General features: G+C 41.7%; 1 protein-coding gene across 11 annotated transcripts in view; it reads right to left on the bottom strand.

Moving 5' to 3' along the window:
* The window catches only part of ZBTB20 (zinc finger and BTB domain containing 20), a 445,196-nt gene that overhangs the window by 13,158 nt on the left and 404,463 nt on the right, over positions 1–27,575 (bottom strand). For 9 of the 11 annotated variants that reach the window (XM_030955850.1, XM_030955680.1, XM_030955758.1 and 6 more), the window contains 2 exons: positions 21,984–22,080; positions 15,042–15,229 (listed from right to left, as the gene is read on the bottom strand). The gene's annotated coding sequence lies outside the window, so the exon portion shown is untranslated. Of the gene's footprint in view, positions 1–14,879; positions 14,978–15,041; positions 15,230–15,860; positions 16,158–21,983; positions 22,081–27,575 lie in introns of those variants that run through there. The other 2 variants (XM_030956510.1, XM_030956419.1) reach the window with 2 other exon arrangements.

Genomic DNA, 27,575 nt, shown 5'->3' with positions numbered 1-27,575 from the left:
AAGCATGGCTTGAGGCAGTTTTCTATTTGCCAGACTTACCATACACAGACCTACATGAAGCTAGAAAGTAATGGCTCAAAATGATGATTTTTTTTTTTTGTTTTGTTTATCAAAATCATAAAAAATTACACCCAGAAAATACATGAAGTAGTAGAACCAGAAAGATGAACAGAATATTGAACACTGCAGGCCAGACACAAATGGCCATGCTGTGCATTTGAAAATGCGTTTTGCAAGTTTTTTTTCTGTACAGCCACTAGATGTCCCTTTCTGCAAAGCCAGTTGCTGAAAGTCTTAATGCTCATAACTGAAGGATATCAGAGAATTTGATTTTCTCTAGTGTCTTTTAAAATCATGGTATCTCAAACCCCATTGCACAATAATGACTAGAATTTCTAGAAACACAGTAGTGATGAACCCATCACAGTTACAGCAACTCAGCAGTAGCTCAGCACCTCAGCACAGCATTCACCTGAAGCAAAACTGCCTAGGATGTTGGAATCCAAGCTTTTTTGGAAACTTATTGTGTGCTCATTCACAGGAATGACTAGCAGAGTGAAACCAAAGGCTGTATTGTTAAGGTGTGATGTCATGGTTTGCCTCAGATACCCTGGGTTTCTCCCTGAAGATTTCTTCCCCAGGTGTGTCAGCCACCTCTCCCTCCCCCTCCCTTGCCCTGAGCACTGTCTGTCAATCCTGGCATTCCAGAAGGGCATGGAATGATTGGCAGAATTCAAAAGATGCCCTCCCTCCCCCCCTCGGAGGACATTGGGCCATCCAGGTGTCATTTGACCCTTGAGACTCCCCCCACCATACCTGGTTGGTGGGATCCCTACCCTTTCCCTCCCCCTCTCCCCGGGGTTAAAAGGAATGGCAACTACATGGTTCTGTCATTCTGTCGGAGCTGTTGCTGGGTTCAGAGGCCTGTGGGCCAGGAATAAAGCTCTGGATCGAAAACCCTCCATCAGAACTGACTCATTTTCCTTCACCATCACCTTAAAGCTTCTCCCCCAAGGTGAACCTGAGCTCCTGCATGTCTGGACTTGTCTTCATGTGCCCAGCTGCAGCATCCAGCCAGCCAAAGATGTCTCTGAGGTGAAAACACCTCAGCTGCCGCCTTTTGGTCAAGCAGCAAGGGCCAGACAAGCTCAGGCATGTCCTGTCCGGCTATATTGGTAATTGTTCCAATACTGTATCTTGCTTTCATACTTATGGGGAATAGAGAATAATTGTTCTATATCCTTGAGAACTGGTGGGCTTGCTGAGACAGATATAGATTAGTTTTTGCCTCAATCTTACGCAGGAGAATTTAGAGAATTGTCTGGCAAACATCTCACTAATGTCTCAGACAAGATCAACTAGCTTGGTATTTTTGCCTAGTTTCTCTTTTCGACAACCTTCCCAAGCCTTGCATTGAGAAGAATGCACACTTGAGATGGTGGAAAAGTTGGAGACATTGTATCTCATACAGAATATGGTTTCTTTATGTTTTTATTATCAAGATGACAAGTGTTTCCCTAGTTGGAAGAACACCCTGGGCTAGGACAAAGATGTAGAAGTTAGGCTTGGTAGGCAGCCTTCCTACTTCTAGAACTGCTTTTCTCTGCATCAGTAATCCAGCCACTAGTTCCTGGGAGCACATAACCTCCTGCTGCTGGAGACAAGCAGTATCATCTAGTCCTTACTCTCTTCCTCTACCATGTGTGGTTTTGGAAATCTTTAATCCTTGGTTTCCACACCAACTGTTGGACGGCCTCCTCTTTGTATGAAATGGATGCATTACGTTCTTCAGACAGTCATCTAGTCTACTGTTTTTCCTCATGTGGGAATAATTTACCTACACTACCTCTTGAGAAATTTGTCTACCATGTTTGCAAAAACAACACTGTGGATTTCCCCTCCCTCCCCAGACAGACAGTCTATTCTCTTTCTAGCAAGAGAGATTTCTTAGTATTTAAATTTGAAACTGATCACTCAACCCCTTCCCCTAACAGACAGGGAGAGCTATTGACCATTTTCGTCTTTACAGCACTCCCTTGTATACTGGAAGGTGCCTCACTTTTCTTCTTTAGACCTGTCTTTTCTAGAAAATACAAACTCAGGTCTCCAAATCATCCTCATTGGTTATAGGTATTCTCCTTATCTTCTTCCATCTTCTTTCAATTAAAATGCAGCCCAAACACAGATAAAGTATTCTAGCTAAAGGAGGTGACTGAAGGAGTTGCCTATATATCATTGTCTATGATACTCTTTAAAGACCTTACAGAATAAATAAACCCAAGCAAACAAAGCCCTGTTATAAAAACAGATCTTCCTTAAGAAAGATGTATGTGAGTAAAGAATCCTTGTGTTGGAATGAAGATCTCAACTCTTTCATAAACACAACAGTTCACTCAAAATACAGCATGTCCATCACAATGTGAAAGCTACTATAGCCTCACAATTTCCATAGGAAGTTCTCATTTCCATACATTAGTGTCTTGTACTCCAAACTTTGCACCACAATGACTGTGGGTTGTTGTCAGCTTCAATGACCTGATTTATCCCAATTGATAAAGCTTTATTTTCTGTTGTTATCAAGTTAGTTACCATAAAACTTGATTAACAGAGCAAAAATTCCTATCCAGTATTTCCATACACCACATTAGTCCTGCATCAGCTTCCAATTCTCTGAGATCAATTTAGTGGAGTAGAATTTCTTCCACTCAAGGAAGTGACCAGAATTCAAATGCTGAAAACCTGAAAATGTGTGACTTCTCAGTGCATCTCAAAGATGGGCAGAGAGCAATTCAGCCATGCCTGCTCAGACTGATTCTTCTGAATATTTGGCCTCATTCTAAACAGGGGCCTGCAAGAGGAAAAACTTCTATGGAGTTTCAGGAACACAGAAGAACATTTGTATCCTCAGCAGGAGATCTGACCAGGAGTAGCCCTTGCTTTCTGTTGCTTTAAAGGTTTGCTGGAGTTTTCACCCAATCATCTGCTTGAACATCTTGAAAATCAGTATCTCCTTCTATAATATCTATCCAAAACAAACACCAGATGACACTACACAAATTGCTCTAACCCTACCAGATTGTTGTTAGAATCAAAATATGTAGCAGTCTACATTTAACAGGAAGTACTGTATTTTTACCAGCACAACATCTATTAATGTGTCAGTAATACACTCTATGGAAGAAAAAATCACTGCGTTCTGAAAGCTGTCAAACTTCTCTAAATTTTGTAGCTAATAACTACATTTGTTTTAAAGACAGAAATGTGTGCACACACAAACACAACCTTATTCTCCAAGGAGAAAACACACCAAGGAGATGGCAAATAAGAGTTTGCCTAAACTTTTTTTTCAGGAGACTTTTTCTGCAGACTAGAAAATCCTCAGCACATTTCCTGCAGAAGATTTAGTTAATTGCCCCGTCCTTTTTAGCATTTACTGAATGATGAGATATCCATTTAACATAAAACTGAAGACTAAACCATGGGTGTTCTGTACATAAATTGGCTTCTATACCCAGTGGATATAAATTCCTAGTGTCAAGCACAAAAGCCTCTGTTTCAGCCTCCAGGCCTGGGGGGGGACAGGCAGAGTCACCTTCCTGTGCTTTGCCTGACACACCTCAGGAGGTGTCCATTGGCACTAATCCTGTTTGCTCTGAAAACCACGGGTGGCAATGTCTGTGCCTCAGTTTGCTCCACACCTATAACAGGGACAGAATCGTGCATCCAATCCTGCAGGACTGCCTGCCTCAAGAAATTGTTTTGCATCCTTGGATAAAGAATATTACAGAAATATCAAGAAATAATGGAAGTTTCTTCAAATTTTATTCTCCAGGCTTACAAAAAACCTAGTTTTCTTCTCCAAGTACTCTAGTGCCTTAATTCTTCCATTCTTCTTTATGGTCAGCATCCTACTTGAAATTGTAAAACACTAGGTAAAAACTGGCTCCAATTCATAGCAATGCAGTGACCAAAGCCAGTGTTACAGCATGTTCAGCTATTTTTAAGTTAGGGAAGTATCACATTTTGAGCCAGGATATTGACTTTCCCACTTTTAATCCCATTTGTATATTTGCTATTTTACAAATTCCAAAGACACTTTGAAGAGTGCATAGGCAAAAGCCATTTTTTGTTCCCAGGCACATATTTGGGGTCCAGTCAAATATACCTCCACACTTAACAGTGGCACACATATACACACACTCTCATTATCTCAGTTCCTCTCTCAGACCTTGTCTGCAGACTATCTACAGCCATGCCATTGTATCTCCATAGCACAGAAATGAACTGCATCGATGGGGGATACTTCTGTGGGTATCCTCACCACCTCCAAGCAACATGCATAACGTTACAGAAGAAGCCCTGGAGCTGTCATCACAGCTGCCTTAACAGGGATTTCAACAGGACGTGGCCATATCACTTCAAGGGTGTTAATTCCTATGCCCCAATCAGTTGTTATCTATTTGTGCTAGTGAAATGTAAGTTTGCCAAATAGCATTTTAATGCACTTCTTTAAAATGTAGAGGGAGAAAACCTCACAACTGCCCTCTTAAAACAAGAAACAGAGAAATCAATGTCTCCACATGATGGCACCATTTCCTAGGAAGAAAAATGACAATATGCTCATCCTTTCTTCAGTAGGGAACATTTTCATGTTCTACATGAAATCTGTTTCAACTACACTCTCTTGTTCCCAGAGAGCTCGTGCATGATCCTGCCAAGGCCCAGCATGGTCCAACTGTTTTAACCGGCTATAAGTGTAAGGCAGTTTGGCTCTTTAAAAATCTAGGTGCATCTATTGCTCGTTTTCCTTCCCAGTGCCAGGTGTGCTTGCACTTGGAGTGCATGTTTCACTGGTGGACCCACAGCAAGAGAGTCACTGAGCAGGGACAGGGGGAGATGGGCCAGAAATGCTGATGTGAGCACTCCCTACTCAAAAAAAGATTAGGGGGATGCTTCTTGGAAAAAAATAACTCTTTGGAAAACATAGATAAATAAGGTGATTTGTTTTGCTATTCTATGGTCGTGATTAAAAGATGACTCTAGTCCTTAAGAATACCTCCATCTGCTTTACAGACTTTTGTTTAAATCCTAATAGTGTATTTCAGACTGAATCCCCATAAGGAAAGTGGATAAGGATTGCTTTTGATTGTCTTGCTGTGGGAGACTCTACAACTTTTATCCTCTCTCAGAAACCTTGTTTAGGGAGGAGAAGAGGCTGGGGTTGGAGGTGGGAGCTGTGTCTGGAGATGAAATGGATTAAAAGGCTAATAGGTGCAAATATATTAAAACATGTCTCCAAAAGAGACACCTGCTATTCCCTGAACTCCTTCATGTTTGCCCGGCAGTGTTAGGTGTTCCCCCAGGCAGAAAGAGCAGAAGAAAAAGCTTATCAACCTGAGTGTGGTTAAATACAGTAAGCCTGAGAGCTTGTGGGCTTTGGTTAAAAGGAAAATATAGATTAAAATCTCTTAAGATAATTACCTGTTTAGAAGGTTTCTATTCAAGATAGAAGCCTGTACAGGCAGTGTTTGTTGCAGTGTGTTAGGGAGAGGGTGCAGTTATGGTTGAGTTTTGTGGGAGAGCCTGTGGAAGAGGACTGCTTATTTCCTCCATGATACACTGAAAGGCATTTCTCTGGAAAGAGATTTTGTTCTGGTCACAGAACTATGGCTGATGGGAGAAACAAGGGATGGATGAAAAATTGTAAATGCCAATCCTCAGGGCTGAAAAAGATTCTTATCTTGTCCAGTGCCTCTGTCTCAGCCCTGAGTAGAGGAAACCTATCACATGAAAATGCTAGATCTTATTTGGTTATTTTTTCCATTTATCTTTTTTATGTACTAGTGAAAGGGAAATTGTTAACTAGTACAATTGGGTGCTTTTTAACTAGTACAACTGGGTGAATATTTCAACTTGGAAATATCGTGAGACATATTCATAAGGTTTTGGACTGTGGTTTCTTTATTTTGAGTTTATGGGACGAGTGGTCAGGCCTCCTTATAATTCAGATTTAAATATCAGTGGGAAACCAAACACACTCATGTCTACAATACTGAAGGCCACAGGAAATGTTTCTCTCCTCAGTGAGACCTCTGCAATCTCTGGGACCAGACTTATTTCCAAAACTCCCTACTTAGCTTTGATAGGAATAGAAATGTATGGCAGAACACTTTAAACAAATCAATCAAGGCAATAAGCAGCATTCCTGGATGGCTTTGATACCATCAGATGGAACTCTGGTATTAAATGCACATTGTCAGTTCCAATGCTTCCCTCCATTCCCTGGAGAAAAGGCCCTGGAATTACATGTAAATGCAAGCATTCAGACACCAACAGATGATACTAATGCAGTGCATGGGAGTTATTTCTCAGGTCTGCCTTAGGCACACTCTGCCCTCTACTCACCCAAAACCACTAGAGATAGCATCTGGGAGTTTTACTTTTGAATACAGGGAATATGCCGTTTTGAAATGTAGCATAGGATCAAAGCACAAGGTATTCTTGTTAAAATTGACATGGTTGCCCAAACAGGCATGAAACTATGAGAAGTCCCTTCCTCTGTTTTTATTTTCTGTATCATACCCCTTTTCACACAAAAATTGCTACTTTATGGGTTTCTTCCTCTATCTGTGTAACATCAATAAATTACATGTTATCACTCCTATCATCTAGTTATAAAGAGCCTTTCAAGATTTTTAATAGATGCACAATATTGCTACACTTACATTTTCACCGGTTAAGAACGTAAAAATAGCTGTTGTGAGATTACTCTTAATTTATACTACTTCCCTCTCGTGGGCTTTCAAGAAGAAGCATTTCACCACATGTCACAGATGGATACAGAGTATATACTGCACATCCCAGCCAGGCAGAGATCCTTTCAGTGTTTAACACAACAAAGCTGGGATGAGTAGGGGTCCTAGGATTTGTTTATCTCTTTTTCATAGGTGCAGTTAATTCCTCAAGGAGGTATTTGTGCTGACAGATTCGTCAATTCTCATTGTACTATTTCCTGAGTGGGAGATACATAAGACTGGATCTCCTGTTATTTTAGCCTCATGAATGACTCCATGGACAATGAAAACAGCCACAGAAAATATTAATGGGTGGCACAATGGCATCCTCTCTAGAAACAACAGCACTTGGTGTCTTTGGGAATTCAACTGCACAGTGGCAGCCAGAACATGCTGCTGTGGTCTCCATGTGCCAGGATGCCAGGCAAACAGCCTGATGCAAATGAAGTTCAGGGACATTCTGATGGCTTTCAACTGACTCTCACCCATGGAGTAGATCAAACACCACACTTCTTGTGAACATGATTTTACTCTGCATCACCTCCTAGCACTCTTTATAAACATAAGTAGGTGGTATTAAACAATCCCTTGGTTTTATGTTTCAGGTTCTCTCCCACTACCATGTTAAGGCTTCGGTTCAAAAAAAGGTTCACATTAAAGAGCTCCCTTTGTTCAGTCGTTCAGTGGAGAACAATGCAAGAATTGTTTTGGTTTTCTCTGATTTGAATACTGGTTTGGCCATACCTTGTTCTAAAGTTACTGAGGAGGATCATAGCACAAAGATTACATGGCTACTCTACCACAGGTAAACAAAGGAGGACAAAATGACTATGGAAGCCTAGAGGAAGAGAGCAAAAAGCTCCAATGCTAAACAGATCACAGTGGTGAAAAGGAGCAGGAGGTGACCAAGTATGTTTTTACACCTGTAACTTTGGAGTTGTGTAGCTGCAACAAACCAGGCCACTACGACACCAGTCAATGTTTCTCAGTGCATGGAAGGTGTCTCCCTACAGCACACAAGGGACTAACTGTGAGAGATGCAAGCACTGAGCTGCACAGCATTTTAACAACCCACACTAGGACAAAAGGAGATGGAGATGCAGCTGCTTTAGTTTCCTTCAAGCAAGAGTCACCTGTCAAACACTGAAGTATTCCTCTGAAGACCATATTAGGGAAATGGCACATTTGGTTTAGTGTTCTCACCCAACTAAGTTAGAGGAGATGACAGCAGTAGCATGTATGGTTAAGACATGAAATAACAATGATTGGCATGATTATGTTTGACATGCTTCAAGCAGATCTCAGAGTGACAGTTTTGGTATGTGCAACTTCGAGAAGAACAAGTATTGAAAGGAAAAAAAGAAGAGGAAGTTAGTCAGAAAGGGTCTGAAAGGAAAAGATAAGGATGTAAAATCCCTAAGAACAGCAGGGAGGTGGCCTTTATAACACTTTAATAGAGTTCATATGCATATCCAAGGACAACAAAAGAAAAATGAGGAAGTAGAAAATGCTACAATGGTTAAATAACAAGGTATGAGAGTTCATTAAAGCTGAATTTTTTTTCTTCCAAACATGGAAATCATGCCCAAGTGACATTAATAGAGCTGAGCATAAACTGTAGCAGACTAGATGTAAAACAAAGATTAGGTAGGGTGAAGAGGAAATTTAAAGAAAAACTCACTAAAAACATAAAGAGAAATACTGTAACAAAACATTATTTAAACATATCAGACAGAGAAAGTTAACAGAATAATGACTGGTATCTATGAAGTGTTGCATACTATGTGGATTGAGAGATCAGGTAGGCAAGTAGTAGTGTCAGTGTGTTAACAAGACTACTGTCTATGAAAGCAGTAAAGGCAAGCTAGGACATCACAGGAACTCTACTGCAGAATTTACATTATTGGTTCATTTTCAGGATGGACTACAAAGGAAGAAGGTAAGCCAGCTCAAGGAGAGAAGAGGAAAGCACTGCTCTGGAGACATAAAAAAAAAAACCCCAAACTGAACCTAACACAAACCCCACACACAAAACCACACAAACAAAATCCCAAATGTTAAAAAAAGTACTAGAACATCTTGATACATTGAACGGTGATAGATATTTGTATGTATCCATCAGTCCCTCACTTCACGAGTGAAGCAGCTGAAATACATACAGAAGAAGGATTTACTGAAGACTATGAACACAAAGAACAGTAATTAAAATCTTGGAGGAGGCTGACTCTGAAGACACAACCAAGTAAACTCAGAAGCAGACTGCAGATATCTTAATCGACAGTTAGAGGGTGTCTCTCACTGGCTGCAGCATAACTTAAAAAAAGAAACACTACATTATTACCAACTCAGTCACCTCAAGAATGGAAGCTATGGACCTGTAAAGAGCAGTACGTCTTATCCTTTCCCCTGGTACTTAGAAAGGATAGATAAACTGTAGAAATATCTTCAAGATGTCCCCTGAAATCATGGGAGTTAGGAGTATGCATGGCAGTTTTAAACCAAAGCCAAGACTATGCATATTATCACTGAGAGTTCTTTAAATGGAGAGCAGTAAGAAAAGCACTGAAGACCACAACCTAACACCAACACAGTATTACAGGGGCATCAAATAACAGAACCAACATTTAGGCTAATTAGACAAATTTTCAAAGGCATCTATGTGTTATAAATATAAGTGATTTATGCATCAGTTAAAGTTGGGCTCCACAGTTGCTTCTGAAAACATTCTCACTGACTTTGTAACTGAAGTACCATATGCTATTAGTCATTTCTCAAGAGACAAAAAGCCCGAGAGACCAACCTGACAAAACTCACTTAGTGCACCGATTAGAATATAGAGACCAGTTCCTACCATTAGCACATTTTTCACTACCAGTTCTTCAATGTATTATGATGGCTTTTTCAAAAGGCAGGGTGAACTCAGCTTATAGTTTTGCATATCTGTACTTGTACCTACTTTTGTCTCTACACAATTTAAGCAACACATATTTGCTTCTATGAAAACACAAGTTATTCCTGACCCATACTTCTTTGATAATTTTACAAACAAAAATACAAGTGCACGGGACATAGAAATCACTTACAGCTACTAAAAAGAGAAGCAGTTACCAAACAAAATTTCAAATGTTGTGCAAGATGAAAGTATAATTAGTGTTATAGCGTCAGTATTTGAGAACTATGGATATCCTTGCTTTCAGTTTAGCTTTCTACAGAAAAGGCCTGTATCATTATTATTATATCATCTAAAATAGATATCTAAACATACAAAATTTCTTAGGTCACCAAAAACAACCTAAAAATATTCGGCCTTAGCTAAGACATGCCATACATAGATTAGCAAAAATACAGCTGAAATTACTATTGACATACTGCCTGACTCACTAAACAAGGAAGCTGGTAGAATCAGGGGGCCTCCTGTCTTCACTGAGAGTGAAGACTATTTGAAAGCTCCAGAGCAGCTCCTAGGGAATCACAGCCACAAATTTCCAGGGAGAAGAAGACCATCAGGGCATGTAACCATTCCCTTCCTGCCACAGAACCTCTAAGAGAAACACAGGAAACCTAAAAGGTAAAGATGAGGCCAAACCATCTTCAGATCTACCCAGCCTCTATACTAGCCCCAGGCAAAATGAGCTGGCAGATTCATGGGAAGGGACTGGTGGGTCCCTCTAGCTGCTCAAGAAAACAAAACCCCAGAGCATCTATATTCACTCTCAATGCTCCGTGGAGTTCAGGAATCTTGTGAAGTTCCCACTCTGTCTTTCCCTGTCATGCTGGAAGGCTAAGAAGCTACGAAAATCAGTACTTAGAAGGGAAAAAAGCAAATACTCTGCTTCAAAGTTCCTGTCCTGTGAAAGCTGAAAAATGCTGGAATTGGACCAAGTCAGCCATGGTACTTAAGCATGTAGGGGAAAAGAGCTCAGATGTGGTCTATCACTGACACTGTTTATAAAGTGGATTCTATTTAATGCAATAAACCACCCCCTGTCCCTTGCTAAAACATAACTTTAGAAAGTCCTCCCTTATTTCGACAACCTGCCAATGATTGTTTAACAGATTAAAAAAATTATTCATGGCTTACTTTTCTTCTCAGCTCATTCCTTACCAGAACCTCAGGTCTCTGCAAGAATTCTGTGTTCTCTAAAATCATAAATACTGCTTCAGAAGTTTTTCCAGTGATTGTCCAACCTGCCTCTTAGTCCCATGGAAACTCTTTGCAAAGATGTTGCTTTTGTCTTGTCTGGAACAAATTCCTTCACAGATGGACCATCCAATGTCTAAGAATAACTCTTTTAACTATCAATAGAGACAAAGAGATTCAGTTGCACTGTTCCCGTGGGATTCCTTTGAGTCTGGACACATCTGTTAAGATGCATACATCAGAGCCTGAATGAAGTTTTTGTCTGATTGTATCTTTGAGAACTCGTGAAAGTTTCTGCCAAAATGATCTTATCTCTTGGCACGCTTGCAAAATATATACAGTTATAGATGCTTTCTGAAAAGCTCCAGAAATAAGTGGCCTATGCAGACCAAATCAGTTTAAATACAGCCAGCTCCTGATGACCTTTTTCTTCTCACTGAAATCTTTAGAAACTTTACCTGAGGCTGTTCAGCCTTTGAACTACAACCTTATTATGCACTTTATGCATTCTCTATACATAAGCAAGGAAATATGTGAAAAAATGTGAATAGAACAAATCTCATTGCTTTCCTTTGCTTTTTTTATAACCTTTCCACAACTTCTGCTTGTCCTTGCTCGAGCACCTTTCTTCTGGGTAAGCAGATAGATCTGTTTGTGACAGCTGAGTAGCTAGATGTACAACTCAGCTGGAGTTCTACCAGCTCACTCTATCATTTAATTCCAAATTAATTGAAAGTGGTGGTTTTGAATCATGAGGGCTGCTAAGCCCTCCATGAAAATAGTTACCTCAGGAAGCACCTCTTCCTCTAACTTGTTTGTCCAACTGTATTGCATTTCCCAAGACTAAAAGAGAAGGGACTGGACACAGTGCATCCTGATCCTGTGCTCTGGATTTAGCTTCAAGGATTCATCTGTGCTGGAAATAGTGTTCAAACCCAGAAATCTAGAACCTAGTCCTACAAATCTCAGAAATAATGCAATTTCATTTGGAGTAAGTGGCACCAGAAGCAGCATGTTGAATATACAATGCTACAGAATGAAACCCTGAATTATGTTGTGCATCACATATGACTTTACCCAAGGTTTTTTTTTTTTTTTTTCCCTAAGTATTCATATCAGTAAGACTGGCATTCAGACTATTGCTTTAGGCTTTCTTCACCTCTGCCTTTTACAGCTGAGGAGCAGATGGCTATCACAGAGTTTTTATTTCCTTTGCCTGGAAAAAAAAATTTGATCTGAATCATTCCAAAAGCATCCTGATATTTTAGAGTAGATTGGCTTCTGAACATTTCTCATAATAATAAACATGTGGTGGTGTTTTCTGCCAAGCACTAGTGACTGTGCATGCAAAATGGTCAGTGAAGATTTCAAACTGATTTGAATAGGTGGTCCATAAAATCCAAGCCTTATTTTTTTCCCCCCAGATACATAAATGAGGCCTTATGAAACCATGTGTACATCTGTGCATTTTTCCAAGAATTGATATACCCTACCATGCTGACTCTTCCTAGGTGCTTCTGGTATTTTCAGAGAAAATTCCTACCAAACTTTCAGTCTAACTTTAGTTCTATAGTATTTCTGTATTATTTGCCATCCACTAGAAAACCCCCCAGGAGAATGAAGAATGTCCTTTGAAAATGAGGTATCTGCCCAGCTGTAGGGCTACTGCCCAGGCAGTAGGATGGTCTGGGCAAGGGAAGAAAAGCAATGTTGTGCTGTCTAAAGGTAGAGGGAAGGACAGAAAGTATTGCTGGCCCGAAGAAAAGCATCACCATGGGTCCAAAAGTTGAGAGGAAGAAAGATGTGGCAATGTAGCTCTGAGGGGAGAGGAAGAGAAAGACAGAGATTCTAGAGTGAGGAGAAATAATTGACCCAAAAGACAGGGCACATCAGAGGTATGGAGAAAGCATTTGTAACTGCAGGGAGACTTGTTTCTAATGTTGGGTGCCACAAAAATCAATCTTTTGCATCCACAAACATATTCCAGCATGAAGATTGAGGCAATATGAAAAAAAACCACCACGAAACATGGTAGAAAGCTGCAGTAAATATGCAGTAAATATTCATCACGCCTCATTTCAGTTCATGTGGGTTCTTGCTGTTTTGCAAGGGCATGCCAAACACTAATTATATGCATACCACCCCTAACAAATACAGCCTGATAAAGGTCATAACCCATCATAAATAATTGTGAGATTTTCTCTTGCTTTCAGCTAACAGAGATCGATACCACCAGAGGTCTTAATATTTCCTGAATTTTTGCAGGACTCTAGCTATATTTTGGGAACTAAAATTCAACAATTCACAAGACAGGACAATGTTAATGCTGAAATTGCTATTAAACCCATTTTCTGAAAAAATCCCCCACACTTGCAGTGTGAAAGGAGCATCTAACCTGGGCTGGCAGTTTAATCCTATTTACAGAATAATACAATTGTTTAGGTTGGAAAAGGTCTTTGACATGATCTGGAAGGTGACTTGGGGACACAAAAAACTTAGGAGTCAAAAAGACTATGCACAGAACAGGTAGAGCGTGAAGAAGTGCAGGCTCCACCTTCCCCTGCTGCCCTCTGCCAATACTCCTCACCCCGAACTTGGCCACCTCAGAAAGCAAAAGCAGGAGCTCATTCTCCAAGTTCCCAACAATCCCTGCTGGCCTCTGTCCTAAGGTTGCTTTCATGGGTTTCCATTTGTACTGTCAAAAAAAATCAGTGTGAGGTTTCAAATCCCATTTACTAATGAACTCTTTCATCTTTGTGAATGGGATAAAGGGATTCTTTGTTTGAAAAAAAGGATTATTTTTTTCTTGTTGTTCTGCTCATTTTTTGCATCTTTTCACAAGCTTTTTGTTTTCACAAAACATTACAAGACAAAACTGCACCCCAGTTTTAACAAAGAGCCTGACATCTCCAATTTGAAAAGAATTCTTGTATATACTAAATTGCATGCTGCCTGCTGTTCAATTGTTTCACAGTTCTTTCTTCTCCCCAAATCACCAGGTGAGATTTAGGAAAGTCTCCCCAATGTTTACCAGCTCTATTAAAATCAAGATCTCTAGCAGAAGCTCATAATGAATAAAGTCAGAAGCCAACAGGAATGAATTGCAGCTAAAGTGATTTTGATAGTGATGATCCCTATAACCTGACTGCTTCCAAGCTTGGCCCTGAGGCAGGATTTCTAAATTAAAGAAAGGAAAGGATACACATACTTTTTAATCTGATTTTTTATTGTCATGCCCTGATTTTTTTTTTACAGGCTTTTGCAAAGTCTGGTTGGCTTCTGAGCTGTTGAAACCTGGTGTCATCATCTTCTCCTTTTTCCCCTCCTCTTGTAAATTTACATTCTAAACCGCTGCAGAAGAGGTAAACTATATATTCTAAAACTAGTGAGTGATGAAATGCACATTACCCTGCGCATTCTTGCCCAAGAGACTTCCAGGCAATGACCTCTGTGAAATGACAATGTTTTGAAGAGCTGGCAAGGTCAGGTGACTTTCCAAAATCCAGTTTTAATAATCTCCTCCCTTATTTTTTGTATTTTTTGGCAAAATGGAGAAGAACATTTTCTAAAGGGCAATTAACCCATGCTGAGTAATCTGAAAGTGAATGCCCTCAAAACACAGGCCTTAAGGCTGGTTACAACCACACAGGGCTACAAAGATTTTCCAGACTCTCACAGACTGATCCTCTCCACAAAACGCTCCCCTTTCTTCATGGAAACTTTACAGTCCTGCGCTGCAAAGCCAGGCCCACGTTTTCAGCACAGACTGAAACGCCCCAGTCAGGAGATATGGTTGGGTAATGAGAACCTGGAGCGGAGCAACAGTTCTAGCTGGACAAAGACATGCTTGAGGGGTCTTCCCTTTTTAATTCGCAATAAGCAGCAACCTGACCTAACAACACGCTCTCAGCTTTTTCTGGCTGATTGCATTATCACAACCTTACCACAAAAATGTTCTGCTTTAGATGTAATTCCCAGAGAAGGGAGAAGGTAAGCCCTGAGGTGGTCCTCTTTATGACATCATGGGAAGAGCATCCAACTGGAAAACCTGGTGCACAGTAAGGGAGGTGTTTTCAAGAACCCCAGCAGCATGTTGGTGTACTCACAATCAGATGACCCTGTGTGTGCGTGCAGGTTTGTTGGTGAATGTGGAGAGTGGATGAGGGCTGGGCTCAGAGAAGGAACAGCTTCAAGGTTCAGGCAGGGAAGGCCTGGCTTGGCGCTGCATGCACCCGTCTGAGTAATCTCATTCTCCTCAGACGCCTTCTGGTTTTCAGCTGTCTTGGGTTTCTTCCTGAAAATAAACAAAGAGACCTTTGAAGGGACTGACTGCATATTTGGGAAAAGGCATTTTTAGAATCTGTTAAAGATAACTTTCTTCCCCCACCACCACCCCCCTCTCGCCTCTCTTTTCCCTTACAGGGAAGGAGGCAGAGAAGACTCTTCTCCGTACTTCTTGTTTGGAAACAAGCTGCTCCTTGTTTTGACTCTGATGCAATGGCCCTGGGACTGTATTACAGCAAATAGGCCAAGCATGAAGCTCCTTATTCTGCCCCTACTGATGACATATAAAATGAAACTCGTCCCAGTAGTTTAGACAGTCAGAGTGCCATTTGACAAATATTAACCAAGGCTGTAGCATTCTGAATAGAGAGAGTTATACAGAAATATAATAGAATTGTCTGAAAAGCAAACAAATACACAAGTTTCAAGTTCAAAACTAATCAGTTCAGAGACTTCATTGTGGGGAAAAGCACAAGAGGCAATTTTGAGATGCAGAGGTCATCTAAGTAAAGCATTAAGACTTGGAACCTGAAACAGCTGTCTGTGAGCACTGAGAACACGAGCTCTCAACACCTCCCTCCATCCAGAAGCTCCAAGGAATTAAGCCTCAGTGGAACATCAAGGAGGTAGTCAGTCACCACCTTAGCTTCACGGCTGGAGAAGGCGAGGCACCAGGCGAGGCGGCAGGTTTTGAATCACACAGCGAGCACGCCGAACAGGGCAGCGAGCACCCGCCCCACTGTCCCCCCTCTGCTACACAGGTGCAGGTGCTGCCCTCGGTGGTCCCCGAGCCAGGGAGCTGCGCCGCCAGCTCGGGATGCAGCCTCCGGAGGGGACACTGCTGCCCCGGCCCGGGATGCGGCTGGGGCACCGGGCAAACATCGGCTGCTGCCGCCGCATGCCTCGGGCACTCGCGGGAGAGCAGCAGGAGCCGGGCAGGCTGGAGCCGTGCCGCTGGAACCCGTTATCTCCTGCCGACCCTCGAGCAGTGCCGGGGCGCCCGGGGCGCACGTCCTGCCTACCGCAGAGCCCTTCCACAGGCCGGGACTCTCCTCACGGAGGGCTAGGGCGGGAGCCCCTTCTCCGCGCGCGCCTTTGCCCTCCTGCGTCCCACCCGGGACGGGGTTAGACGGCTGCGCCGGCCTCCCCATTCTTAAAGCGACCGTCCAGCGCGGAGAGCGCTGATCCCGCGGGGGGCGAGGACGGGTAGAGCAGGCCGGTCGCTTACATAAAGGCCTTATATAAGGGCGGCGCGCCCGGCCGGGGGCAGGGCCCGGCCCGCCGCCATTGCCTGCGGCCGCCGCCGGGAGGCAGCACCCGCCCGGCCCGGCCCGGCCCGGCCCGGCCTGAGGAGCAGAGCGAGGAAGAAAATTAGAATAAAAATATAAGTTAAACGGGCCAGAAAGAAAGAAAGAAAACAAGTCCTTTCCCCAGCCTTCATCCCGCAAAGCTCCCCCAGGAGGTGGTGGGCGCAGAAGGGATGCCTTGGGTCGGCCGAGGGGCAGCAAGAGGCGCCCAGTGGCAGCTGGCCGGGCTTCGGGGTGCGGCCGGGAGCTGAGCTGAGCTGTGCAGGTGAACCACGGCCAGCGAGGGGGTCACACGGATCACCCCGCAGCTGCTGGCAGCCCTGGTGCGTTTGGGGTTACTGGGACTACAGTCTCCACACCACGGGATGGGCGGATGGTACTGCTGCTGTAAACTATAGCTTGGGGCACGTATATTTTAAAGTACATGGACTGCATATGTTTTGTTTGTAACAGTTCACGTGGATCTTTGGCATGATCCAAACGAACTCTGGCACACCTTCACACACCTCATTTCCAGAGAGCCCAGGACATTCCTATGTGCAGCCAGCATGCACTGGGGACTGCAGGAAATCTGTGCATAAACCAGTGGGTTTTTACAGCATTGCTACCCAAGCAGCTTTCAGATAGCATGCCTTTGTGGCCCAGGAACAAAGGCTGTATGTAGGCTTGGACTCTGGATGCATAGGGCGATGAAGTTCCTTGTACCCAGGAGCTGAACTGCCATATTTGAGGTCTGTTTTCAGCTCAGAGTTAACCCAAGTTATGTGCTTGGAATACAGCCTCTGACTCCGGGTCTATCCACACACAATGCTGCCTAGCCTGGGCAGGAGACTGCTGTTTTTTGCAGAGTGGGGGCTAAGTCTGAGTAAACAAGACTTGTCAGTCAACTAGCAGACCTATGGTTCTGTTGTTAAATCAAGCACTGACTGATGTTTCATCCTGTGGCTGATCCTGCCTGTGCCTCCCAGCCCTTCAAAACTCATTAGACGGACAGGTTAAAAAACACTGTAACAACAGGAAGCGACACCAAGAAGGCTGTGCAAAGCATCCCCTGATTCTTCCTATCCAAACCCCTATTTTTTCTACTTTGCTCCTAAGGCTGACACTGTGTTATCAAGAAGCTCTTGTGTCATCATTCTTCCACATTGCAGTCCTGCAGCTCGATGACTTCTGCTCACTAGGATGGTAAGAATATAGTACTGGTGCTGACTGGCACTGGAGATGACACCTCTTCTCTGGAGTTCCTTTCTCTCACTGTTCAGACATGGGCTGTATGTCACTACCACCTGAAAGGGATGAAGGCTTCCACAGGAGGGAAGCTAAAGAATCAGCAAAGTCAGCTAAGGATCTAAAGAAGGCTTTTCAGAAAATAAAAATCCTGGGGACACTGTGATCAAAACTACCTATGAAGAAACCCAAACAAAGTTCTCCAGTCTGCAATGTCCAACTACTGCTGCCAGCAAAGGCAAAGTCATAGAAATCCTGCTGTTACTGTAAGTATATTGCTGTTCTTTTGTTCTACCTTATCACCCATACAGAAAGCTCCTATTGCCATGATCTTCACCTATATATTCTAATTAAATATTCTTACATTCTCTTATATAGTCTACTTCTATTGCTATCTTTTTGCTGTAAGTCTTCACAGGGAGAATTGTTAAGTACTCAATCAGGTTATGGCATCTCCATCCTTGGAGATTTTCCAAACTTAATTGAACAAGGCCCTGAATAACCTAATCCAGCTTGGAAGTCAGCTCTGCTCTGAGCAGGGAATTGGACTACAGACCTCCAGAGGACCCTTCCAACCTAGTTTTTTTTCTGATTGCACATTACTTCTTATGAACACTTCCATCAGCAAGCTCTCTAATATATCTCCATGGTCCAGAAGGTAAAAATGACACACAAACTTGAGAAAATTGTGAATTGTTATAGCAACATCAAAAACCCTGAAAGAACAAGGCTAAGAGCAAGAATGAAACAAGTAATAGATATTGTTTGTGGAACCTTCCCAAATTACTCCTATGTATGTCCCATCTCTGGACTTCATTGACTGGCAATACTATGTGATTATTTCAGTAGTAAGGGTCAATCTACCTTGCTGCTTTAGTTCCTGTGGCAACGTTCTTCTCTATATACTAACCTTGGAAAAGAGCTGTTTGCTATTTACTTGTTAGTAAGGGTAACAATTGCCATGTTTGGAATGCAAGAGACTTGGGAATGTGCTGTTGGAGTAAGGGCTCTGTTCTCATCTCTGGTTATCTCCTTCTCTATACATACCTGGGATCCAATACAAGTCCTTTCCAATACTGAACTCATTCTTAACATTATCAGAGGGCCATCACCATCCTTGCTCCTTGTGAATGGCAGAAGGGCAATAGAGCAAAGAGATGGCACTTTGGTACATGGACTTAATGCATAGAATCCCACAAGCTGGGAACAGAAAAGATACTGACTTTCAAAATTTAGAGGGTACCTGCAGAATTTATATTTGCTATTGATTTACAAGAGATTTATCCACTTTATTTCTAAACATCCTATCTACTCTATCACTTTAAATTTTCTATCCTATGTCCACGTACTTTCCATTTGTTGGTATTCACTTTTAGCATTCCCTTATATTTATTGTGGGTTTTTTTGTGATGTTAATTTACACCACTTAATATATATTATCTTTTTTCTTCATTTTATGCTCTCCAGTACCTAACAGTAGGCTGCCTCCCCTGTCTTTCCTGAACTGAACTGTATGTATCAGTACTTGTCAGCTCACATGTAAAGCAAAATGTATACAATCACTGCCATCATATTATTTCTGTTTTCAGTCAGCATCCTCACTGCACTGAGGCATTTGCTCCTTTCCACGTACCTTAACACTGCACTGTCATAGAACAAGCTCTCAAATGGTGGCCAGCTCACAATGATGCAGCGTCTGCAATGATCTGGGCACTGGCTGTAAACTAGAATTGGCTCACTTCTGTTTCATCTGAAGGCAGAATGGGTACTATTATGGATGTCCTAACCTCAAAGCTATGTAGAAACTAATTACTACCTCTGAGCTTTGGAATGCCTTGAAAACCCCTGCCTCACTTCCCCTTTCTTGCTGCCACTCTTGCATACAACTTTCTCTCCCTCAACCCTCCACTTGCTCTCCACAGTTGATTTCTTTGCATGTACCTCTTTTGCAACCATTACTTGAGTTTGGAATGAATTTCCCCTGGATGAGTTAACACGTTCTCACAGTGGGGCCAGCAAACCAGGTCCCAGTCAAAAATAGACAGTGTATGTTGTACTTCTCACACAGCAGCTATAACTAATGCTTGAACCTTCCCTTACAAGGGGAATAGCTCTCCGTCCTGCAGAGACATCAGGTTAGCACTGAACAAATTAGCTCAGGTATAGGAACCAGTGTAGCTGTGCAGAGCCCACAGCAGCATCCTGGCTCTCAGGGGAAGCTATGATAATGTGACTGCATGAGAATAATACTACATAATGAACAATAATGAGGCAGTTTTCAGCCTCTGAATACAGGGAGGGCTGGGTCACCAACCAGACCTTTGTTCGTCGCATATTAAGCAGCACAGAGGGAACATGCCACAGGGTTGCTGATGTTGTTGTAAGTGCTGCTGCTGGCTGAGTCTGCCCACCCATGTTCCAGGCATTATTTCGCCTCTTCACAACTATGGCATCACCTTATACTAAGTGCTCTCAGGTCAGAGATGCCTGTAGTGTCCAAGCACTGCACTTAACTTACTGGTGCACAGTTAGTTTGTAACCTTAGTAATTCACAGGGGTTGTATAGAATTGAAAAAACCCACAACCCTAAAAAAAAAACAAAACGAAAAAACCAAAAACAACAAAAATCAAAATCTCCAGCTTTTCAAATCCTAAAAATAAGAGTGTGAAAATGGTTCACGTCTGAATTGAAGCAATATTTTCCCTGAGTGTTCTGCTGCACATTCTTTCTCTGCCTGTGTGCGACTAACACAGCTCCTGATATCAGTGCTTATCACTGCCAGTGTTGTGTCTCTTCCAGACATGACATTGACAATACATATTTAGAAACTGACAAAGTAAAGAGAGAGAGATGAGTACAATCACTGAATATAAAAAATAGGACTGAAAGAACAACAAAAACCCACTAAAATCTGCCCAGAGACCTCACCCCAAAATTCAGGGCACACTGACTGCCAGAGCTGAGGGTGAAGCTTCCCAAAACAAGCTCCCTTTAAATCACCTGAGCCATCCCTGTTTTCCTGCCAGAAGTGTTGCTTCAGTAGTTAAAAGTCCTGCACAGGCTGACTGCCTGAATATTCACACAGCTTCTCTGATGATTTTGCAGCCACATTGATCTTCATGCTGTTGCAGCTACATGACTGGCAGTTTGTTTAAAATCTCTGATTGCAAGTTTGTGTCATACAATGGAAAACACAAACTCCTGAAAACATCGCCATAAAATGTAATATGAAAGAGAAATCCCAGCAGAACACTGCAAAGCAAGAATGGGAGGCACAGAAAACTGACAAGAGAGACCCAATGTTCTAGTGCAATAAAAGCCTGGAAAATTTAATCAACACAGAAAAGTAAAATAAACTCCAAAATCCCTTACAGGAGACTGATTAACATAATTAAATTAAACTCAGAGATTAAGTTAAAGTAAGATTGAAATTTGCTGGGTCCTTTTCAGGCCTGAGGTAGGGTTTATACAGCCCAAAATTTGTCCATTTATTCCATCTAACCACAAGTCTCATGAGAGTTGGGTCCTGACTACAGAGCTTGCCTGACTTGTAACATCAGGGCATCTCAGCTATGCTAACACTGTGACAATACTGACAATTACTGAGAATTGATCAAAAGAATTCAAAACTATTACATTTATGGGGGAGAAAGTACAAATATCAGGCAAATGGTCATTTCAGAGCATAATAAAACCACAATGCAAAGTCAGAATACTCTCAGGCAACTTTACTTATGTAATCCAGCCAAATCTACCAAATTGTAATGGCCTTAAGTCATAAATGTCTTAGGGCCCTGAAAGAACAGTGTAAACCTTTAAGAAGTTGCAGCAGATTCCATCTGTATTGCCTGAAACACCAATGAGAGGAAAGGTGTCTCATTAAAAAGTAATAAGAATAAAAAAGAAGATAAACACTGCAAAGATAAACATGGATGAACCAACTAGAACAGCACGAACTAGAGCAGTAAGTAGGGAGAACCTGCCAAAGTAAAAAATACAAGCAGATCAAACCAGCCATTGCTGAACTATGCTGTGAGGCTATGACTTAAATATTTAACAGTTTTTTACTGACATACTTTTTGCCCACATATTTCCTTGCAAATTTCAAAAGCAAAACTTAGTTTACCCTCATCAGTAAGGCTCACAGGTGCTGCAGTTTGTTTTTGTTTTTGTAAGATGTCTTATTTTGCTGAACAAGAAGTCTTTTATAAGAGATAAAATATACTTACAGTGGTTTCCAAATGGTATCACTCTTCAGGTAAATTACTCCAAGCCTTGGACCTAGTGCAGACGTTCATTGGGGCAGGGAACAGAGAGAGGCTGTGTCTGTATGAGGAAGAATCAGAAGGAAAGGTCAGGGGGAAATAATAATTATTTACTGAGAGCAAGAAAACTTGCTACAACTCTAACTGGCATTCTGTGCTGTGAGTACAGCTGGCTGCTGCCTGGTAGTGCCGAGTTCCCACTTCAATCCCTACAGCCCTGGCTGCAAATGACCACAGAGTCAGTCCCCAGTTACCCCAGTCTGCCCATGCAACCTAATCCGGTGAAGCAAGGAGGAGAGGGAAGATTGGCCACCAAAGGGCTACCAGCAGGATTCCTCCTCAGAAGTCGCTCACTCCAATGGCATGAGCACGGAGCACTGATGGAGAGCTAGCACAAACTTGGCACTCAAGTGCAACTCATCAAAACAACAAGGCCAGTCCTGTTCTAAGCAGCAACAAACACTTCCTCAGGACCAAAAGGCAGGAAAAGGAAGGGAAGAATCCTCCTTCGTGTCTTTTGCTGTCTTTACATCACAAAAAGCATGGTTTGTACCAAAGCAGAAACCCCGCTTTTCTCTCATCAGCCACCTGGTCTACTGCAGTGACACCAGGGCAGTAACTTATTGGCAGCCTTGCAGGAAAGGTTCAGCTCACCAGCAGTTTTATTGCGGAAATCTTCTGAGATAAACAGATAGTTGGAACCAATGGACTGAGATGGGAAGGGATCCACAGAAAAACCTCCGCTCCAATGTGATGGAGTGATTTCCCCATCCAGATCTAAGTTTTTGGGAGTATTTACATTTTTGGGGGTCTTGAATCCCTCTCTAGACTAAGAGAACTCCTCCTTTGCTAGCTTCTTAGTATCCTTTAGTGGGTCACTGTGGGTATGTTGGGAGTATGTCTGAAGTTGACATCCAGGGACAGAATTAAATCCTGCTTACTTCACTTATGCAAAGAACTCTTGAGACATCAGCATATTCAGTCCTGTCCACAGTAAAGCCACCGGTGCCACTTCCATGAAAAAATGATCTTGCCTACTCTGAGCAGACCAGAAAAGCAAATAGTTGTTTTATCAAAGAAATCAAGAAGGTGAATGAAAAATGGTAAGAGATGTAATTGTTATTTCACAGGTACCTAATGTCACTGTGCAAGATGGAATTTATGTCTGAAAATGCAACACAAAAAACCCCACTGTTTGTGCAGCAGGAACACTCCAATAAGCACCAACAGACACAATGAGCAATTTTAGATGACACTGTAATAATGTACTTCACAAAATATACATTCAGTTTTATTTTCAATTCACACATTTTGTAATGCTGATGTTTCTTAGTGACTGGGATATATACTAAATTCTGATTTCAACAGGCTATATGAAACCTGGCAGCTACATTTTACAGGGGTGCAGGCAAACATTTTCTTTGATTCCAGTTTTTTTAGGTTCTCCCCTCTTGGAGTCTGCTTTGAATTGCAAATTAAGTAAATTCAAACATACACAAAATCTACAACTTATTCTGAACCTCTGAGTTTCACCAGGACTTGGAAGAGGAACCACATGCATCAGGTTAGTTCGAAAGGATTACATAAAATAGCGACACTTTTGACCAGAACTAAGGATTGAATTTCAAAGATGCAGCAACGCCCAAGGATTCTGTAGATTTAAGTCCTTGCTTACACTCAAGCATGGCTTACTTTCAAGCTCTCCTTCCCACTTCCATATATGCCCCACCTGTTCTGTTAACGCTGACCTTGCTTCTTACATCCACTTTGCATACATCAGTCTGTCTTTTATCTGGCTATTGCTCACCTTTTTAAGGCATAAATCCCACGTGCCTTAGAGACTGCCTAGTACTTCAGATAACATTTTTAACTTGTACTAGAAGCAGAAAAATCACAGGATCGGGTCTTTAGTCTTTACTTCAGCAGAACTCCTGCTCACTTCACTCCTAATTTCACACGAGAGAAGCCTAAGAACTGCATGTACTAATCCTGCATATTTTGTCACCTCTCTTTTTGTGTCATTATTGCTCTTCCAATCTCTGGGATCCCAATCCAAGTGGCTCTCTCTTGTAGCACTGCCTAGCACTCAATCTGGCTTCCCAACAAGGGTCAGGCAGACAAGTTATTAGAGATGGGCTGTTGGAAGTCTTCTACAAAATCTGGGCTCAAAAATCTCTGTGAAAGGCAATACTTAAAATATCTTCATTTTTCTCCATGTTTTTTGCTATGGCCTGGGAAGATATCTCTCTCTTCCAGTGTGATGAGCACAAAGCACTGAGATCCTCAGCAGTTGTTAGGCACTTTTTAAGTACATAAAATCAGCAAAGCTGATGGTACTTCTTAAGACACTAGTATTGCAACACAGAATGAAATACTCCAAATTTTGTAAAAGAATTAATGTAACTTTGGAGAAATGAGAGGAAACGGATCTTTGACCATAAGAAGATTGGGCAAAAAGAGAGACAAGCAGGACAACAGAGGAGTGGGATGTGTGACATTGGGTTAAGTAACTTCTCCCCTGTGTACCTGGGCTCTTCTATCCAGAAAAGGAAAGCATTATATTTCTGTTCCATGGGGTACTGTGTGCTTAATTAAGATTTTGGAGGATAAATGTTCTGCATGAATGCATTCCAGAAATGCAGACTTTATTACTTAAATATTCCCACTAATGATAGCAACTTGGGCATTTTATATATGCTCACTTTTATTCCACCTTGCTCTTTCCAAGTTTCATCTGGTAATTTAGAGGGTGTGAGGAACATTAATTGTATCAGTGTTTTTATTAAGGAAGGTCCATTTTATGAGAGTAGTGATGTACTACAGATTGTGATTTAAGATGTACACTTTAGATTTACACTTTTATACTGACTTCAGTGCAGTTGCAATGGGCATAAAGTCAGGAGAAAATGTGGTGCTTTACATAATAATGCTGATGATTAATGGGCTCCTGGACCATAACTCTCTATTCTGAGGCACTGATCCTCCTTCTCCCTCCTGAAATTTGTGTCTTGACCGTTTCATCTCTTGTTAGCTACCTTTCCAGGGCTGTTCATTAATCAGCAGCATTGATCTGATGTGGTCTGTCATATTGTATTACCTAAAACACACAGAACCAAGCACTGGCCTGACTCTTCTCTTTACACAACACACCATCATATTTCCTTTACAGATGACTTAAACATTATAAACATCAACTTATTGCTGTTGCTTGGTCCTGAAACTGGCTTTTTCTAGATTAGTTCCCTGCAGGATATTTCTGTCTCCCCCCGGATGTACTTCTGTCTGCTCAGAGACACCATCAAACACATTGAGTATTCCCTGCTTGTTAGGAACGCTCCTATGTCTGACCAGCAAGGGACAATCAACAAAATAGGTCCTTCTCTTTGCTTGAGACCTGGTACCACAATCTTCTCTTTTTTTTTAGTGATTCCCAATCAAGTAGACTCATGTTTTAGTTAATTTCTATTTATTTTATTCTTGCAAGAGTCTTTTCCCTAATATCATCAGAATGCTTCCTTCTGCCTTTCCTCTGATCCCTAGTAATGAAAATATTAAAAGATGAGCTTCTTGTGAGCTTAATTCTGATTACTCTTATTTACTGTGCTGGAATAGTGCTGTCTATCATGAGGCAATGGAAAGTAACTTGCTAGTGCCTTGGAAGTTAGCATGTCTAATCTTAATGCACATATTGTACAGCTCTCTTGAGTCAGGTGGGTTAAGTTTTAATTGGCGTTTTCACAGTCATGATATATTTTCAGACTGGGCTGTCTAGGCTAAATTCAATTATTTTTGGTCACTTTTTCTCTCTGGGAGTAGGATCTTAGATTAAGTTCTTAAGGCCGCAGCAAGAAGGAGGAGATGAAAACAGCAGTGTTAGCCATCAGCAAACACAATTCAAGAATCAACTTTCTGCATAAAGTGGGTTATTACAGATATATTTTACTGTTTATAAGGAGAAAGTACATAGTCAGACTAGGACTGACTATGGCATTTACACTGTATGAACAAGGTTAGGCCATTGGCTATCTATAGGTATATATCCAACCTCAATGTCTTAGGACCAAGATCAACTGACATATAAAAGCCACTGTTCCAGCAGATGCCAGTACTTGTGCTAAAAAAAATGACAAAAATTTAGCAACACAGGACATGTTATGAGAAGGCCATAAACATGGATTTTTCACAGCAGTCAGGGCTTTATTTCCAAGAGGAAATGGCTAGTTTCTGTATTCCACTGGGAATGCTGTATGTCCACTATTAGTATGGCCTAAAAGTCAGAAATTAATTTGTTAATGGATTAGACATTTACAGAAAGACTGTTTAAAGAGGCTGACTGCTCTAGCCTGGTAAAGGCCGATTTCCCACAGGGACATGTTTGCAATAGCACTTGAGAAAAAAAGTCTCTCCCTGAAGTCCCAGAGGTACTTACTGAAATCCAGAATAGCAGGAAAGTACATTGTACAAAAGTCTACATTATGTTCCCACTATTTCACTCAGAGGCCCTCTATTACCTGTCTGCATCTGTTTATTTTTCCCTTCTTTCAGGGCCTTTTATCTGATACTATAGAATTTCACTGCTCTTAAGCCACAATTCTTAAGTTTGATTTTGGCACTTGGAATAGGCATTTTTGAGGTCTCACTTTTGAATCAACTTTCTGTTGATTCTCCTGATATTTCTTTCTATTTGCAAGCAGTACTCTCAGTGTAACAGCTAACCACGCCTAAGAGTTCAGGTCGAAAAGGATGACTCTTCTCCTTCTGACTTTCCCTTCCACTTCCCATGCCAAATCTCCTCCTACCTGGGGCAGTGGTACAAGGCCTCAGTCCAGAACATTCTCTCTCATTTAAGATCTAACTCTGAGTGCAGCCTATTTTCCACTGATGAAGATCTCAACATGTTCAGTGTGTTGAGTCTGTAAATTCCCCACCTGTGGGTGTGGCAGGTTCCCAAGCAGAATGTGTGCTGCTGTCTTGGCTGCTCCTTGCAGGGGGCAGAGCAAGATAAAACCATGCTTGGCAATGTTAAGCAACTGTTTGGACTTTGCACACCTGATCTGAAATGAAGATAACTTCTACTTGGAAGAGGAAACTAAATGTAAGTAGTTGGTAGGCCTAATCAGAGCAGGAGCAGGTCACCAAAAGCCCTACGGTAACATTCAGCTAATGGTTTAAATGAATACAAAAACCTGTGATGCCAGACTGAACCATAGCAGTGTGTCAGACCACTTTTCACACATGGTAACATGAAGAAATAGTGTTGTATACATACACAGATATATACATATAAGTAACCATATATTTATATATGTATGTATGTAGAGTTATATGCATTACCATTATTTTAAAATTGTCTTATTCCGGCAGAACATTGCTGGGTATAAAACACGGAATTCTGTGTATTCCTACTTTAGAGCCTTCACAGTTGTATCTGAATGCTGAGTGAAACCACATAATTTTCAAAGCAATTCATTAAAGTGGGGTGTAACTGAGGCAAACAGATAAGTCCTAATTTTATTGATGTTGGTGTGGAATATGGAGTAAATCATCTGTGATCAG

Source organism: Camarhynchus parvulus, chromosome 1 (assembly GCF_901933205.1).
Source record: "Camarhynchus parvulus chromosome 1, STF_HiC, whole genome shotgun sequence".
NCBI lineage: Eukaryota > Metazoa > Chordata > Aves > Passeriformes > Thraupidae > Camarhynchus > Camarhynchus parvulus.
The sequence above is the reverse complement of the archived record's forward strand: the minus strand, read 5'-3'. Positions and strand labels throughout refer to the sequence as shown.